Source organism: Phalacrocorax aristotelis, chromosome 1, assembly GCF_949628215.1.
Source record: "Phalacrocorax aristotelis chromosome 1, bGulAri2.1, whole genome shotgun sequence".
NCBI lineage: Eukaryota > Metazoa > Chordata > Aves > Suliformes > Phalacrocoracidae > Phalacrocorax > Phalacrocorax aristotelis.
In genome coordinates this window covers 126,639,554-126,657,956 of record NC_134276.1, presented here as the reverse complement: position 1 = coordinate 126,657,956, position 18,403 = coordinate 126,639,554, and the positions used below count along the sequence as shown (strand labels likewise).

The 18,403-nt window shown below is 48.0% G+C and overlaps 1 protein-coding gene across 4 annotated transcripts in view; it reads right to left on the bottom strand.

Moving 5' to 3' along the window:
- The window catches only part of BOC (BOC cell adhesion associated, oncogene regulated), a 56,735-nt gene extending 47,428 nt beyond the window's left edge, over positions 1–9,307 (bottom strand). For 2 of the 4 annotated variants that reach the window (XM_075106221.1, XM_075106230.1), the window contains exon 1: positions 8,910–9,307. The gene's annotated coding sequence lies outside the window, so the exon portion shown is untranslated. Of the gene's footprint in view, positions 1–5,859; positions 5,912–8,909 lie in introns of all 4 variants that reach the window. The other 2 variants (XM_075106263.1, XM_075106243.1) reach the window with 2 other exon arrangements.
- Positions 9,308–18,403: the final 9,096 nt, after the last annotated feature.

Sequence of the window (18,403 nt, the reverse complement as noted above, 5' to 3'; positions counted from 1 at the left end):
CACCCCAATGCAAGGCACGCCACAGCAACCAGATACTACCAACAACACCTGCAGTACCAAGTGCCCCATTCAGGCAACTGCTTACCAGACCACATGAAGCCACATCACTTTTTATTGACTGATGTGAGCTGAGGGCTAAGGAGGAGAGACTCTGCTATGGATAACTCTCAGCTTCAAGGCAGACAACTCTCAGTCAAGCCCTAGCAATCCTTGACTTTGACCTCCTCTTCTGAAGAGCAGGCAGAGGATGGAGCACGGGACTGAATATCAGGCAATACAGAGTCTGTACTAAGCTCCAGTCCTGACCTGCTGAGCCACCCCAAGGCACATGTGTCCTTTTTCGTGCTCTGTTTTCACCTTCTGTTCTGCATTTGTCTGGCTGTTTCGAATGGGGATGTAGGAACTGTCTCGCATTACAATTTAGCATGGCATCTAACATAGCCGGGTCCCAGACTTGGTTAAAACTTGTACACACACTGTAATACAAATAATAATTCAGGTTTTGGAATATGGTGATGGGGGAAGATGGCGTGGCAAGCCTTTCTCAGGCCTTCATCCAGACAGTCAATGTTAAGAAACCTCTAGTTATCTTCTGTGCTGTAGCTATGCAAAAATTGGGTTACAGTCACATTTTTGTGGCTGCTGAAATTTTTGCTTGTTTGCTTGGTCACTAGTTTGGGAAGTTTTTTTAAAGGTGGCTCTTTGAAGTGGCTCAGAGGTTAGGGATATCCAAAGCTATCCCAGGGGAGACAGATTTTAGGGTGGAGTGCAGGTCAAGCACCAACGATAAACACAGCTTGCCACTTTGCTCTTGATGTTGTTCTCTTGGTGCTTCTTTTCCCTCCTCCCCAAATCTACAGTCTAGGCAGTCATGAGGAAAACCTGACAACTGTACATTTAGCAAGTATAATCCTGCCTAATATGCTACACGGTGTAAATAGTTGACCCTTGCTCCCACAAAAGACAACAGGCTTCATGATGCAATCAGCAGGATCCCACAGCTTGTATTGCATCTTTGCATACCAGGCAAGTACATCTAGTGAACATTAGCAGACTGATGCCTGTCCTATGATATACAGGGCTGTCTTGTCTTGCTGTAGCCATGCAAACCACACTGCTCTTCCCTAACACATCCACAGACTGGCTACTTGCCTCCCTGCCAAAAGGGAAGCTGGATGAGCAAACAATGGACCTGGGCTCCAGCTCCATACATTGGTACTGACCCCCCTGCCTCAGCATCTGTCACAGAGCTAACAAGCTGCATGGTCACTGAACATAGCTGACCATGATCCCAAGACCTTGCCCCTCTCTGCTGGTTGGGTAGTGATCTCTGGCACGGCCTGAAGCTGGGGTACCAATGCACTAAACTACTCTTGCAACATTCACCACAGCTCAGGTGGCCAAGCAGCAAGGTTCTCAAAAGCAATTAGCCCTTGTGCTGCCTTGGACTCTTGCTCTACAGCATTACAGAAATGTTCAGGCACAAGCTGGCATGCAGCCAGGAGCTCTGCTCCCTGCCTGCTAGGAAGCAAAGACCTTTTCCCTTCAGGCCAGCCCCAGACACCCCAAGAGCAACAGCAGTGTGATGAAATAGTGATGATGGACACATCCAGAGCAGGTGGTATGCCTCTCTGAGGAGCCCTCCATGTTCCAGCTTCTCACAGCCCTGTCTCACCTTACAAGCCTCCAGCTCCAGAGCTGGCTGACAGCTACAAGCCAGATACTTTGCTTGGCCAGCTGAGGGGTAGGAAAGTCCCCACAGGGACTCAAAAGCAAGTACATATCAAGCCCTCGTCCTGCCAGGGTCCCAACAACTCTGCTGTGGTCTGGCTGGCTGTGCCGCAAGGCCCCAGAAGGAACCAGTGATGGGGTGCTCCTCATTGGATTTAGACCCCATTACAGCTGGATAATTAGGTCGTCCTTCTGCCCAAATGGCTCTGGCTTAGAGGCTGCAGCTCCACTGCCTGCAAGCCAAGATGCGCCTGATACCCACTTTTGAAACAAAGAGTCCACTTCTGTGCAGGAGTAGGTGTTCAGGACTGATTTGAGCAGCCGCCACACTGGTGACAGTGGGACCATCCCACAAACCCACCAAGCATGAGCTTGTACTTAAAAGCGAGGGGACAGCTGTCTGGTCTCTCAATGCACAAGTCTTATTGACTCTCCACCACATCATTAAAGTCCCCCCAGGTGTTTCTGGAAAATCCCACCCAGCATGTTTTTGAAGACATGTCTTGACGCTGGGATTCAAATCCAGCCCTTCAATCTGACAATGCTTGGGTTTGTTAAACAAGCAGCTTTCTTCTTGGGGGGAAAAAAAAAAAGTAAAAATCACATTCCCATCACCATCCAGGGGACCCAAAGGAATCTCACTGACAGCGGCAAGCTCTAAAGAAGCAGGGCCAGCTAGTCCTTTCTACCACCCACGGCCAAGGAATGTGCATGCAGGCAAGCACCACCTTCCTGCCCCAGAGGGGACTGCCATCCAGTGGAGGGCTGGAGCGATGAGAACCATCTCCACATCAGCTAGAGCTCAGAGAGCAACTTGGGACAGAAGGCACTAGATGAAGTAAATTATTATTCAGCATCCAGAATACTATTGGCTTCCAAATAATTGTCTATTTGTGTGCGTGCATGCACAAGAATCCTCGCTCCATGGTCTCTGCCAGCATATTCCCAGAGCTGTGACTCTCCGGGGACAAGGCCCATGCTTGTATTCAATCTCAGCTTTGGATCTCAAACACTAAGGTTTCAGATTTTGTTTTAAAAAACATTTTCTCTGGCAACTGGGCTGTTAATGGATTTGATGTTTTTGCTCTCGCCTCCTCCCTACCTTTAAAAGCTTGGCACCAAAGGGCTTCTTTGAAGATAAGGCCAAAATTGCAATTTAACGGGAGGAACTTCATAAAGCTAGACGTGAAGGGATGGGGGGGGAGGGGGGGGGAAGAAATCCCAACCCAGGAGGCACTTTGCCTGTTGAGATGTACACTGTACAGTACATAGGATTACAATGGCCTCTCTGTACCACCACTGGCTGGAGCCATAAATTCGCTGCAGCTGCAGTGCTGCTACCTACGCTAGACTCCCCAGGGGTCATGCTCAGAAAGCGGCTTCTCTATAGCCACACGCCCAGCCTACCCTCCAAACCAAAAACATCACACAGCCCTTACAGAGCCCACATCCACCTAGCACGCAGGGGTGGACGTCCCCAGAGGCAACCACAGGAGCCTCCCATTGGGCTGCCAATGCCACAGGAGGCTCTCTGCTGAAATCAACCATGGCCCTTATCTGAGAGGTTTTCTGAGGGCCGGCAAATCTATGGTCTCTCTCTATCTTCAGCAGATCTATCCTCAACACCACAAGGAGGCAGGGAAGTGCCACTTACAGGTTTTGCAGGTGAAGAGCTGAGCCAAAGAGTAATCTGCCCCAACTCAGTGGGAAATCTGTGCTGTAGAGAACCAAACCCAGCTCTCCTCACATGCCAGGCTTGTGTCCTAAAACAGTGACATCACTAAGCGAGGTGGCTACTCTATGCAAAAGTAACAGGATAAATTTCAGTGACATTATCAGAGGAAGATGCATTTTGTATATAAATGCTATATTCTAGGCCATTGTATCCACATTTGAGGTTTATTTCTCAAAGACTACCTCAGTAGGTTTATGTCACCACAAGTTTTCTTAACCACACTAATGTCACCACATTGATTCACAGGGCTCTGCCTAACCTGTCCTTTTGTTAGTTAGGAGAAAAATAGAAAGCAACCTCAGTTTGGTATTTGGAGGCTGACAAAACAGTTCTGGCAGGGATCTCTGCACCCATTTTCTCTCCACTCTTATGATTTAAAAAACAGCAGAAGGGCCTGATGCACAGTCTTTAGACACACAAGCTTGTTCAGACTCGCTGACATTGCAACCAGCGAACACATCATTGCATTTGGCAGGGCCCCAGGACCATGGCTTTGCATAAAGAGTATGACCTGCTGGCTAATGTCTTTGCCAGAGTGGACCTTGTAGAACCAAAATGGCATTGCCACCACAGGGCTCAGAATGAAAGGCTTACTGCCTGCACTGGGCACAGAAGTTAATGAAAAATGACCAGTTTCCAAAACACCATCTGGCTTTCACAGACATATACAGACACACTGCAGCCCAAAACCTCTGTGAACTCAACAAGAGTGGGTTTTCATATAGGCAACACGCTGTGGTGTGGTTTGGACTTCACCCAGCAAGTCTCCGACCCACTGCACAGGCACAAGGTGCAGCCGCCATCCTCATGTCTAAGGGGAGCTCAGGGAAGGGTTTCGGCCACAGGGCAGCAAGTCTCCCCAGAGCAGCTGAGCACAAAGCAAGGGTAAAGTTTGGCTCTCACCTCTGTGCTGGCAGACTGCCCATGAGGAGGGTGAGGAAGCTTGAGCACGTCCCACACGCTCCCTGAAGCACATTTCCCTCCATCGATCCTACCAGAGCCAAAATAAATTGGCACAGCTTCTCACTCAAGAGCTCCTAGAACACACAAGGGCAGCCCTGAGATCCCCTCTCAGGCACCCTGTCTGCATTGTGTCAGGTGCTCTGCTAACAACCCCATCAGGCACAGCCAAGTCTTCTGTCCCACTTGTCCTTTTGTAGGAGAGAGGCCATTTTAATAAGAGGAGCATGGAACATCCTCAGGGCAGGGATCTGTTGTTCCCTCTTTATGTGGGAAGCCCGGCACTGCCTGTGGCAGCTTTGGGACTGTGCAAGCATTGAGCATTTTTTTTTGCCCCTGCAACAAAAATCTTTCTGAGCTCTTCAGTCAACTTGCTTCTACTGCATCCACACTCCTTTTGTCTTAGCTTCCCACAGACTCTCATACAGCTGCGTTGCTGGAGCACATGCTCTTGTGGAGAGTAGATTTTAAAAAACTCTTATGTGCAAATACGCATATGAAGCAAATTTTGAAAGCTTCCCATCCTGGAACAAGGATTCCCTCCAGAAAAATGGATTCAGGCATTATATTCAGCCAATGAAGCTCCAGAAGCAATGTTGTATGATTTGGGGCCAGAAGGAACTAAACCAAATACCAGAAAATAAAAAAAAGATGCTTGCGATACCTTTTGTTGAACAATTACCCAAAGTACATTTAGAAAACTGGAAGATTATATTCACCCATGTTCTACCTAAGGACCTGCAATTCATTTATTCATTATTCTCCTTAAATTGTTCTCGTGGCCTAGGAACTGGAATACATAACAACCTCTTAAATCAAGACTGACCACAGCAGCACCAAAATACACAGCAGCAGGTTTTTCCTCAGGATGTTGTCACTCTAACCAGAGATCCGAAGATTTTACAAGAGAGCTTTTTCCTTGCAGGATAACCCATCCCAACCATTGACTTTGCACTTTGTAGTTTTTAGCCCAGGAGGTAACGGTTTAAACCAAGAGATTTGCAAGCCTTCATCTGTAACATGCTAGCACTAATACATTGAGTTATCTTTGCACGTTAAAGAAGTCCAAGGGAATTGTGCCTCATACCTCTGAGGCACTCGGCGACAGGCATTAAAACAACCAATCCACCATTATCTAGTGCCAAAGAAACTTTTGTTAACTCAGAGTTACACTGGCCTTCTGCTGCTATAACTTCTTGTGGGCTGAGTGACTAAACTGAGACTAACATAGCCCGAGGTCTCTACAAACCCACCTGTGGGCTAACCTGAGCTAAAACAACCAACGTGGTCCCCAACGTACTGTTCCCTGCCACTGCTCCCTAACTTCATAAGGTGCACAAGGCGGGGTTTGGGGAGACTGCCCGTCTGTTTTCTGGGAAAATGGAGTGAATTTGGAGGCATAAAGGTGCCTCTCCAGCCCTGCAGCAGCTCACGTGAAGCCTGGAACAGCAAAGCCGGTCCTCCCTGGTGCACCTGAGCTCTGCTCTGAAAGACACGAGGATGGGTGCTGATCAGCTGACAAGAGTCAACATGGATGGCAATATCTGCTCTGTCACAGTGCTCACCCCATTGGCACAGGGTTTAGCTCCATTTTCTGCATGGAAAAACCAAGGCTGTGGAGAAGATTCTTTAAGCTCACACAGGGTACGTGCATCAGCTGAGGACACAGCCCAAACAGCTCCACATCCAAACCTGTGCTTCCACCTGAAGAGTGTCTTTCCTGCCCTGTCACCCATCTTCCCTCTCACAGCCCAGGAAGAAATAGTAATATGGTGGGGTTTGTTTTTCTGGGCATGGTAGCAGACTGTGAGGTTTCTGTGCTGCTGAGGACGTGCAATTCAGGAAGAGGATGGGAAGCACTGGCAGGTAGATTTGTTGGTGCTTTAGTCAAGTGTGGTCATTCGGTAACAATGGCAAGAAACTGCAAAAACTCAGGTCTGCCCTAAATGTATTGGTTTTCTTCACTCAGGAAGTTTCCCCTTTGCATCACTGGGGAGAGTGGGGGCAAAGCAGGCTGCTTGCTTCATGGCCCCACCTGCAATGCTCCTTGCTCAGCAGGAGGCTCCAGCTGGCTCCCAACGGGCCAACTCTGCCGGCCCCAGTCAGATGGAAGTATCTGTACCAGCAGCCCAGAAACTGCAGGGCTGCAAGTTGGTACTGAGGGCTTGGAGGGATGCATCTGCTGTTAGTTTTGAGGACAGAGCAGAACTTCAAGGAGTGAAGAGGACTGGACGATGATTCCCCTGTCCTTCAACAGAGCAAAACTCCAAGCCAGGAGTCTCACACCCAAAGGGCTGGAAAGACCTCTGCAAACCAGGCACTGGGTTTCACTTTGCAATCTTTAAGTACCTCTCGCTCTGTGCTTCTGTATCACGTCAGTACAAGATACAGAAAAGCTGTATTTTCTAGACTGCAGGGATTCAGAGCACCCATAAGAATCACATGCCTGTTTGTAACACATACATTCACCTGTAATACTAATTTGCACCAAGCAGAGATTTGTATGAATCAGCTACTTGTACTGGGATATCTCTCAAAGAAAGGTCCTGTAGGTGTGTGCGTGTATGAGAAAGGGAGAAAACTGAACTTGCTTTTCAAATCTGCACCCTTGTGCGCCCTTGAGATGAACCTGCCTCATTTTCCCCAATGGGAACTGCACCAGCAGGGAAGACTGCTTGGTATCTGACTTCAACCCTTGCAGAAAACACCTACTGGCACCTTGTCTGCCTTGTAGGATGAGTCCCTGTAATTGTATCTAGAGGGGAGAGGTAAGAAAAGTACATGGAACAAAACTCCATTTATTTCTTGTCAGAGAATATCATGCACCCAGCAGGGAGCTCACAGCACTCTATGCTATTTACTTCAGAAGATCCCAGGATGACTCCTATTAACACAGGAAGTTATTTCACCTTCATTTCTTTAGGTCACTTAAAAAAACGGAACAAATTTTCACTGAAAACCCATGATGTGTTTCTGCTCAAATCCTTCCTGGAGCCATAAACCTCAATATCCAACCCATTAAATAAAAGTGTGTGCATGTAGGTTTACATGTATAAATATGCAAGAACCCTGCTCTAAACATATGCACACTGAGGCGGTAAGTTTCAAAAGAAAAGAGGACTAAGATAAAATCCTACTTACAAAATGCCCACACACTTCTGATATTTTCCACAGTAGCTTTTTAGCCCATGGGAAAAGAAACTTTAGTGACAGATTGCAAATGAACGTCTCGAATAGACACCACAGTAGCAGTGTAGAAATTAAGAGAATTGGGCACCAAGAAAAACAAGCAATTTAAGACATGCCGGGAATTACATGCGGGCGCACAGTATGTGTGTGTATTCCTGTTATCCCACTCGCATAATGCTGCAGAGAGGTCAAGAGAGTTTCTTTAAAACAAACAAGGACAAAAAATCCCCTTTAATAGACCTGAACTGCCTTCCCCACAATGCCAGTGAAATAACACTTGGGGTACCAGAATTAGTTGGGGAAATGTCCAAAAATACAAGATTTGTATTTAATACCTTTTGCCAGTCGGGGTACTAGAAAAAAATCTGCTATTGTTTTTCACAGTAATTATTAATATCTTCAGAGCACTTTAAAAAGTCTCATTTGGACATGGCTACAAATTAAGCATCCCACTTTCTCCCCAGCACATTTTCTATTTACAGGCACCGTACGGGGGACCTGCCAAATTTGCAGTCCAAGCAGCGAGACACACATGCACAAATCCTACAGCATCCCACCACCAAGCAGAAAATTACTTCTCCTGACCCAAATCACTCCTCATCCTTGCACCAGGGTTAAAAACTCTACAGTCACAAAAGAAGAGGTCAAAAATTTAACTCGCAGATTACCCACCCCCGCTTTTCTTTGCAGCAGCAGCACCAGCCCCTTCACAGGGCTCAAACTGAAATGCCTTTGCATCTGCCAGAGCTGGGTCTTGCCTGCAAACTCCCGTCAGTTTTTGACAAGAGTTGGAGCAACAGAGGATGAACCTGGGGTTTATTTTGCACAGCTTTTCCCCCTCCCTCTGTCCACCATGCATCATCCCTCTTCAATTAGCCGGCAGCAAGGACAGGGCGATGTCGCGGACCAAGCTTTTGGTGAAGTTTCAGGCAAGCGCCGGAGCACCGCGGTGTGTATGCATGCATTGGGCCCTCCATTAATGCCGCCCAACTGAAGAGGAAGATCTGGAGGGAAAAAACCGAGCCCCCCACATCTCACCTGCCTGAGCAAAAACAAGCCCCATGCTGGTGGGGCCGGTGGGTCTCCACTCCTCCCTTGTCACATCTCCCACATCGCCAAGCAAACCCCCTTCCCTGCATCCCCACACCAACTTCCCAAACTCTGACACAAAGATTGGCTGCTGTCGCCACTGGCTGAAGAAGGGGGGAAAGCCCTGTGCCCCGCTGCCCACCACAGCCATCCTCCCAGCCCCTCGCCAGCACTGCCGGGCCCGGGCCCCCTTCGCTTCACTCACCGCAGTCGCCGGTGGAGCAGGCGGGGAAACACAAAGATGCCCCAAACGAAGGGAAGCAACAAAGAGGCTTAACTCCAGGAGCTGGGAACTTCCAGGCCGGATCTGCGGGGAATTCAGCACACACACACACAGAGAAAAAAAAAAAAACAAGAGAGAAAGAGAGAAAAAGAGAGGGGGAAAGCCTGTTTTGGGGGAGGAAGGGGAAGGCAGGGGGCCCTTGGTTTGGGGATGGTGGTTGTGTTTTTTCTGCGGGTTGCCGCTGGGGATGGGGGGCCGCGCAGAGCTCAGGCACAGCGGGAGGAGGAGGGAAGAGGCGCCGGGATGCGGGAAGCCAGACCCTCCATACGAGAGACGGCTTTTGGATGACTGAACTCCCAAACAATTCCCTGCTCTGGCTACTCCTGCCCCAGAGCCTCCCTCCTCCCCTCCCCCTGAGGAGGAGGGAAGAAGAGGAGGAGCCAGAAGAAGGAGAAAATGCAAAATAAAACCCCTTCCCCAAAAGTCAGGCAGTGGCTGTGCCCCGTCCCATGTCGTGTGTGTCCCCCCCCACAATAACACTAACCGGCATCATGTGGCCGGTGCCTAACCCTGAAGGAGACCGCCGGCAGCTGCAGGGCCACTCTCCGCTGCCTGCCACGCTCCCCCCGGCACGCGGAAGCGGGAAAGTTGGGCCGAAAAGTTTGGCCCAGGCGGAGGGAGGCCGCCTCGCTGGCTGTGGGGTACGGGGGCGGCAGGGCAGTGGCTCCCCCAGCCCCGGGGATACGGCGGGGTGGTGGTGGGGTGGCAGCCGCCAGGCCTCACTGACTGAAGTGGCTGCCCTGGCCGGGCCTGGTGGCTCACAGAGTCCCCCGGGTGCCCCTGCACCGGTGGCCATCCCACCTTATCCTGGCTGTGAAACTGGATGGCACCAATCACAGTGAGAGGGCCTTGGGCAGTCATTAGTTGTAACAAAATGGGCTGCTTGTAAATATCACTTTGTGGCAGACCTCCTTGGAGACCTTGCCTTCTTCCCAGGAGGGACCAAGCCCAGCGAGCTGCATAGAAATTGCTCCAACCACCTGTTGAGCTTCCTGGGAAAGATACCGTTTAAGTCCATCTGTCCCTATACCACCAGGCACCTGCTGGAAGTACATAGGAGCAACCATATGTGAGCACTGCCATGGGTCTGCCCAGCCCAGGCTCCAGTTGTGCAATGCTGCCAGGTGGGATTAGGCAAGTCTTGTCATCACTTACGTGCCTCAGTTTCCCCAGTTATGTGGCTGAAGTTCAAGCACCTGCTTAGTTGTCTCACAGGCACAACCAATGTTAGTGAGGGGGCCTGAGGTGCTGTCCCTGCCTGGCATCATCTACAGGCTCATTCCCTCCAGGAGAGGGTTCCCATCCTGTTTGCCCTGTTGTAGGGCCCGGAACAGACCATCTGGATCAGGATGTCACGATGCCTGAAACAAAAATGAAGGCAGGGAAGGAGAGGAGGGGGAAGAGACATGGCTATGTAAAAGGCAAAACTTTGCATGCATTCAGGTTGAATAAGATGCACTCAAATACTTATTTCCAGTTGCAGTTTTCCCCCAAAGCACAGGGGCTAGTATTTTGCTAAATGAAGACAGTGCCTTTCCCTGGAGGTCAAACAGTCCGTGTGTGTTTTTAGTCAGCTGGTTTCAAGGAATGTGACTGACTCCTTCTCTAAACCCATAAGGTATACAGCTACTCTAGAGGTGACATGGAGAAAACTGAGACAAAAAACTGATGATTTTTTCTTCCAACCATCCCCCCTGGCAGGTGCTTGCTCTCAGGGAAAGCGTCTCAGGCACAACTTTTCAGAAAAAAGGCGATGACACCACTCCCTGGGATTAAACCAAACCAGCTCCTGTTCATTGCCTCTCCCCACGCCAAAGGATGAATATGTGTCCCCAAACATAAATTTACCCAGAGGTGAAGAGAAATCCTTCATCTTTCAAAGCCTGTCAGTAAATACTAGCTTGAAACAAATCTGCTGTCATTGAAAGATCAGGATAGGTTTCTCATGTCTTTGACTTGCACAGAGCATAGATGATAAGTGTGATCTGTAATTGCTAAATCTGAAGTCCTTCAGGTAGAGAAGAAGATGAAAAAGGTAAAGTTTATCCTCATGTCATCATTAGGTTTCAGAGTCATTCCCGCTTAGTGGTACTGTAGGAGGGGCCTGTGCTCCTGGATTACCCACTTCTTACACATAAGGTTGATTTGAAGGATTTGGGGTTTTTTATGTTTGGGTTTCGGTTTCCCATTTCCTTGGTTTATGACAGGGGTACTGAAAATGTCAAAACTGATTTTTTCTGCAGGGTTTCTGAAGTTCCAAGGGAATATATATTGATGGCTCTTCGACTTGCATTTGAATGGGTGGGCTTATCAGGTTGAACACAAACTTCCTTCCTCCACAATGTTAACTTTGCTGTCTAATTATCTTTTAAAGAACTGTTTCCCAGATTCCGAGTTTTTCTTTAGGCTGCTCAGTAACTCAGTCCTCAGGTGCTAAATCCATATGTAGACACCTCACTGAATGGCTTAATTTTTACAAGTGCTGAGACCTCTAGCACCTGGCTCGTCTGAAAAACAGTGGTTTCCTAATTTAGAGCAGTCGTAAACTGTCCTAAATTAAAACAGGAATTGAATTAGCCCTGACTAGTTTTAGGCTTACAGAGATGGGAAGAAATAGGCGAGGGAGCAGAATTAGAGCCACCTTGTGCAAAGAAGTGCCCCGGGGCTTGTTTAACGCTAGGGAAAAAAAGATTGCAGCCCCACAGGATTACATTCCCTTTTTATCCCCAGGAAGGAGGAAATGCGAGGTGCAGCAGCATCCTTCATACTCTGCTCTTCTCACCTGCCCCCGCTGTTAAAGCTGGAAGAAATGTTTGGGGACGAAGCAGGATGCCGGTTCATTTGGCCATGTCCCCTTGGCATCCCTGGACATGTCAGCAGTAGTCCTGCTACTGTGGTGGAGACACCAGCTCTAGGCTGTCACCCATTTATTTCAAACTATCCACCAGAACTGACTTCTGGGTGCCACTGGTCCAGCTGAAGCTCATAGTATGAGAGCTGAAAACCTCTCCTTTAACCCCATTCCCTCAGGTATAAGGAAGCTTTTACTGTGGACAGTGACCAGTCACAAGCTAAATTTGGGGGCTACCCATCCCCCTCAGGAGATGCCAGAGCCTGCTGATCCTCAGCTACTGGCTTGCCCGGGATTGGCCCCATCCCTTTCTGCTCCCGGGCAAAATTCCCACTGCTGCTGCTGTCGGATGCAAAGGCTCCTCCTCGGGGCCACAGAAACTCCAGCTGTTTGATATTGTGCGGAGCAAGGCAGGGGGCATGGAGGGACTCCGCATGAAAGGGCGAGCTCAAAGGAAACTGGACCCTGGCATGTCGGCACGATACTCAGTGGGTAACAGGCTCAGTTAAATTTGCTCATTCAGCCAGCTAAGAGGGAGAGTTTTCTCATCCGTCCTGCTATGTTTAATTCATCCACACATGCCTCCCAATTACGGCAGAAGTAATAAACAGAAAGGGATGTTGGGGGCAGCAGGGGAGCAAGCCAGGCCCCAGCCCTCTAAACTAAGCACCCGAAAATACGTGAGCTGCGCTCTGTTGGCGTCTGTCGTCCTGGGAGGAGCTCATCAGCAGCCCTGGCTCCAAGTCCTTCTGAATTTTAGCCCAGATTCAGGGCTGGGTTTTGGGTTTTTTTTGTTTATTTTTCTCCAGAAATGTACATTGCAGGAAGTGTGTGCACAGAGTGATGTTTTCAGGTGTCTATGCCTGGCCCCTGAGCTAGGCAAAACTCCCAACAAAATTCAGTGCAGCATCCCTACCTCCACGGAGGCTCCTTGGCTCACCCCCACATTTTTCTTTCTCTGAATCTTTGCAAAAATGGCAAATGGATGGCAGGTCTTGGGGGGGGGGGCAGGATTGGGCTGTGGAGCCAAAGACAAGATGGAGAAAACATTCTTTGCAGAGCCAGTTCAAAGCTGTCTAGCTGTATTTTAGGTAATTCATTGTGAGTTTGGTGAAGGGAAGGAGGAGGAGGCCGCTGTGACTAGCTCAGCCCCAGCAGCGGGCTGGTCTGAGGACAGCGATCACAGTCCAACACAACCAGAAAGTCATCCCATGTGCAGCAGGCAGGAGAGGGGAAAGACTCACATTAGGAGGGGACGTGAGCGGGAAACCCCTGGTTCAAAGGAGTTTCAGCATGAGTTTTGCTTTGTTTACCCTCTTGTAAAGCTATTTGTTACTTCGATAATCCATAGGAAATGGGATCATTTCTCTCTCGGCATGTCAAATTAAATAAACAAATAAAACCTTGTTTGGCTGGTGAGAAGCTTAGAAAGAAAAAGTATTTGTACAGGGATTCAGGAACTAAACATCTTTCAGGAGCAGAAGATTAGGAAAGAAATCAGAGAAACAAAGGGGAAGTGATTCAGTCATCAAAACTTAGAGCGCCAAATTAAAGAGGGGGGTGGGACGGGAGGATAAGAGATAGGGCCTGTCTATATTAGGAAATCTGTGCTGGTGTAAACTAAACCAACTCGATGTCGGCTTGACTTTACCACGAGGGTCCAAATCAGGGACATAGACTTGGTTGTGAAGAGCTCACCCTGATGTCAGACAGAAATGTCGCACGTTCCCTGAGATTTATTTCAGAATATATCTGTGCATTTGTACGTGAGGCATAACGTATATATTCTGAGATAAAATAAATCTCAGTGAACCGGTGCTAGCTCTGCCTTCTGTCAGAGAAGGATTGGCAACAGGATTGTTTACACTGGTACAATTACTATTTCAGACACGGTAAAAACAATATAAAAGAAACATATCCCCACAAAGGTATCATTCTCCTTTTGCACAGTGATAGGTATATTGGTATAAAATATGTTACATATGGGTACAGCTGTGCCTATGCTCTGTACTATGCATCTATAGGGGATGTTGTAAAGAACTACCATTCTGTTTGTAGTGGGTTCATTGATATGAATTACTTGGACAATCAGTGGGCTCCCAGGTGTATGAAATGACCCACTTAGGGTCCATTTGTTTCCCTGTTTTAAAAAGTTCAAGGATCAGTAGTCAGAGAGATCTCTTGCGTTTGGGGAGTGTTTTACAATGTCAGTCAACATTTTAGGTCGAGGACTGGCCTTTAAGAAAAGGTTTTGTTTATTAGAAATTATCAAATGCAATGGGTAAAACCTTTTGCTTGAGTAAGGAGCTCAGACAAATGCCCTAAATAAATATCCTGTTTTTCCCCTAGGATCCTGCTTTCCTTCTCAGAACTCAGCAACAAGTCTTCTACAGTTTGAAACTTCTCATGCAGTGAAAGCCAATGCAACCATGTTTGTGATCATGACCATTCACTTCACTGCCCGTGCTGGATGTGGGAAGTCCTGAGACTGGATACAAGAGCACCATGAACCTGCCGTGTACAGAAAGAGGTAGTGCTGGTAGTACATGCCCTCGTGCCTTCGGGTTCACCAAAATCCATCTCAAAGTAATGATAAGAAATGCTCCCCTGATGGATAGGACGTAAATCAAGACCATGCATATCATCTTTTGCTGTGACAATGTTGCTATGTACTATTAAATAGATGTTTTGTTTAGCTCCAGAGAAGGTGACATTTCAGCAGCAGGCAAGCTTATTCAGGTCCCTGAACGGGAAATTATTTGGAAACTTTTGGATGTATGTGCAGTGGATAGACAGGATAAGATGTTATAAAGTAGTTCACCCTTCCAAGTGGAGACAGGAACTTAGGCAATAGGTACTGAAAATAGGGCTTTCATGGCTAAAATGCAATAGATAGGATGAATAATTTCAAATTAAGATTGTGAATCTCAAATTGGAGGAGATATATATATGTATATATGCAATACAGATAATGTGTTAACATATGCATTCACGTTACATGTATGCACACATCTGCAACATCCCCAGCTCATGGGAAAATCAGGGTTTTTTTGGTGTGTGCACACTTTCAGCTAGGAATCATAGCAAGGAGTGTGAGATGTTTGTGCAGTATTGGGTTAGGTGGCTTTTATCAAACCATTTCCCTTGCTATCTGTTTCCAGGCTTGCAGAAGTCTGTTGGAAAAAGCAGTTAGTTTCTTCTCATGTTAGACGAACCACTTATTTTCTCTGTGGAGACTCTGCATGGAAACCAAGTGCTACAGTAGTCAATGGGAGTCTTATTCCCATCAGTACAGACTTCAGTGGGTTTAGGATTTCACACTTTTTACCGCTTCCCTTAATCTGAAGTAAGTTATTGAATGTTTACAGATGTCAATAGTCAAGACAGAAAGGTATCTTAAAGGTGTTCCAGGTTAATGTTGACAGCTGGAAAGACCTCTTTAGCTGTGGTGCAGCCCCTGAGTAATTACACCTATGTGAAATAGCTACCTGTCATGTCTATCAACAAGGGAGCTTACATTTTAAGGCACGCAGATCTCCCTTTACAGCACATTCTCTCTTTGTTGTAGTCAATTTATTCACCTATTATTTACCTATAATCTCTCCTCCTTCACCACTTTCCCACACACCTGTTGCCTTTCCTTCTTTCTTTTTCATTGCCTGTGGCTTGTTCTTCCCCTGTCCCCTGAAACAGCCCTCAAACAAATCCTTAACTTCAGCAAGTGAAAAGGTTGGGGGGATGCCCAGTCTCCCGGGCCCCTGATAGCCCTGCATCTGTCCCTGTGCCCCCCTACCCTCCCTGCCCGTCGCCCACATCCTGAGCATGAAAGCCGGCCGGATTAATCCAGCACAGAGCACATTGTTTGTGAGTCATGACAGGCTCACTAAGGCGTGCAGTGCTGATAAAAGGCAGCTCTGATGGGCTCTGTCAGGGATCCTGGAGAAACAGCGTGGAAAAAATCTGCTAACCCACATCCCAGCCTGGCAGCCAGGGCCTGGAGACAGACAGGCACCGAGGGGAGTGTGGGGAAGCTCCCACAGCACTGGCAGGTCCCGCTCCAGGCTCAGCCTGAGGGGAAGCCTCCAGCCCTGGGCACGAGCTGGTGCTTCCCAGTGCCCAGGGGTCAGCCAAGAGCTCAAGGGGCCAAAGGAGGGCTGGTGTGAGCCCTCAGCATCTGAGGTTGCACCCTGGGGTAAACCCCCTCTCCCTAGAGGCGCCAGCTGGCCAGAAGGCATTCCTGACCTCCCAAGCAATGTCAAAGGTGTCACGATCCCTAAACCTACCTTCTCCAGCTATTATGCCCCAGCAGCTAGCCCATCCAGAGGAGCCTGCAGGAGACACTGCCCCAGGACAGGTCTGCTCCTTGCTGCGCTCTTGCCTAACTCGGAGTTAGACACACACCCCTCCCAAAACATCAGTATTTTACCAACCTGCAATTTCCATTTTTTTGTTCATTATTCCTAGTATGACCCTTTTATATCATCCTCACCGGTACCTCCAACTCTCCAACGTGAAGCCTTGCAGACACTGCCTTCTGAACCATTTTAAGTCCCTCTCCTTTGGGTCAGTCTGGCTATGCATTGCCTAAATGCAGTATCCTTTCAATACTCTCCTCTCTACTTTTACACGGTGTCTTCACTGAATACTGTCACCCTACTGCAATCCGGAGACAGTGAAAAAGGCAGAAAGAGCTGCTCTTACAGCTCTTTGCCCCTGTGCATATATGCCCTCTTTTGTCTTAGCATTAGACTGTGCACACATACACTTCTATTGCATTTTAAAGAGCAGAATAGCAAAGCACCTACCAGTCATTTCTTTGAACCTTTAGGAACCATGTCTCCTTTAGAAAAAAGAACCACAGCTGATACCAAGACCATGGAGCTCAGGAATCTACAGAGTCTGAGAACAAGTGTTAGATGAACTTTAAAAGGTTATATAGCTTAGTGTTTCCAATACTTTTTAATCCAAAGAACAAACTAACCTTTCAGGGAAGAAAATAGAAATCCTCTGATTCTTTTGTGGGGTGATACCATGGAGCAGCCTACAGTTATAACCAAATAAAAATCAGGCTAAGCTTTGAAATTCTGCATTTTTTATTCCTGCCAGCTGCTTTTATTTGTCACCATTTCATTTGACTGAATGTGTTAGATATTGCATGAGGCATGAGTGTATGGGTGGGAATTTGGAGAAGGATGCTGTAATCCGCTTGTAGATCACCTTCTGAAGGCTTGCAAGCCATCAGCGCTTAAAATACTCATGATCTAGTCTGCTTGCTGTGTGCCAGACAGTGCTAAACCCAAAACCCATTTAATAATCCCCTTTCCTGACTGATGTGGGCCATACCTAGAAGCTTCTTGTGGAAGGCAGAACAATGACTTAGAGAATGGATGTCAGCTGCAATCTTTACTCTACAACTTAAATTTTACACTGATACAGTTCATCCCATTACTTCTGATTCTAATATTCTTGGACCACCCCTGATTAGCATTTACAGGTCTTTGATCCTCTCTGTTGGTCAGACAGATATACTGGGTCTGGGCCCAATTCTCCCTCAGTTAGCTGGGCATAAACGCCTCTGAATTCACACCAGTGTGGATGCAATGTAATATGAGAAGTGTGTGAGACCCTTTATTCTTTCAGCCTCCCCTCGTAAATCAGCTCCCGCAGCAGCACCTGAAGTAATTTTCTCAAGACCAAAGCATGCATGGAGAAGTTTTTGTCGAGAGTCTAGGGAGATCAAATGGTCTCAGAAGGTTTGCTGTTCCCTACAGCGCTGCAGGCAGCTCGGCCAGGGTCGCTGAGTGTGCGGACCATGCATAGCATAGCTCGGCGCCAGGAGAACTCATGGAGGGAGGATGTTAAGCCACCAGAGAAATCGTAGCTGCTTCTGCTTGTTGCAGTGACTGAGGAGTGTGACCCCAGCTGAGGGATCAAGCATAATCATATTTCTGTTTCATCTCAGCAGAATACAGAGCCAGTTTATCTGCGCAAGAGGTTTCAAGTTATACTAGCTTTCTGGTACTGAAACTTTCCCGTGAGACTGAACTGCTAAGCAGCTTTTTTTTTTGGTGGCCCTTTCTACAGTGTCTCTTGCATGAGCTGGAACAACAGCTAATTCCCCTCCCACCGGAGTGACTTGTGCAGCCCCTTGCTTCTCTCTTGGTTTGAGAGACAAAGCTGGGAGATCCTTGGCAGCTCAGTGTCTGTGTGAGAGATGAGCCACATATTGGTCCCGGCATGGTATTGTGACTCTAAATGCACGATACTGAGCAATACCAAAACTGACGAGTGCAGTCGTGCTAGGGTGCATCCCACCCCATCCCTCACCTGCCTCCGGCTCTGCCTCCAACTCAGCCTGCCCTTGCCCACTCTGCTTTCCCATGCAGGGACAGTGCTTTCATTGTGCAGGAGCAACAGGAGGGATGGGAGGCAGGTCTCTTTGTGTGCCATCACTGAGATACTCCGTCTGCAGGGTCATAGTTAATCCCAAAAGTGTGAGAAATTGGAGGGTAGACCCAGATTAGGGGTACCTATACCCCAGGAAGATAGAGTAACTGGCAGTCCT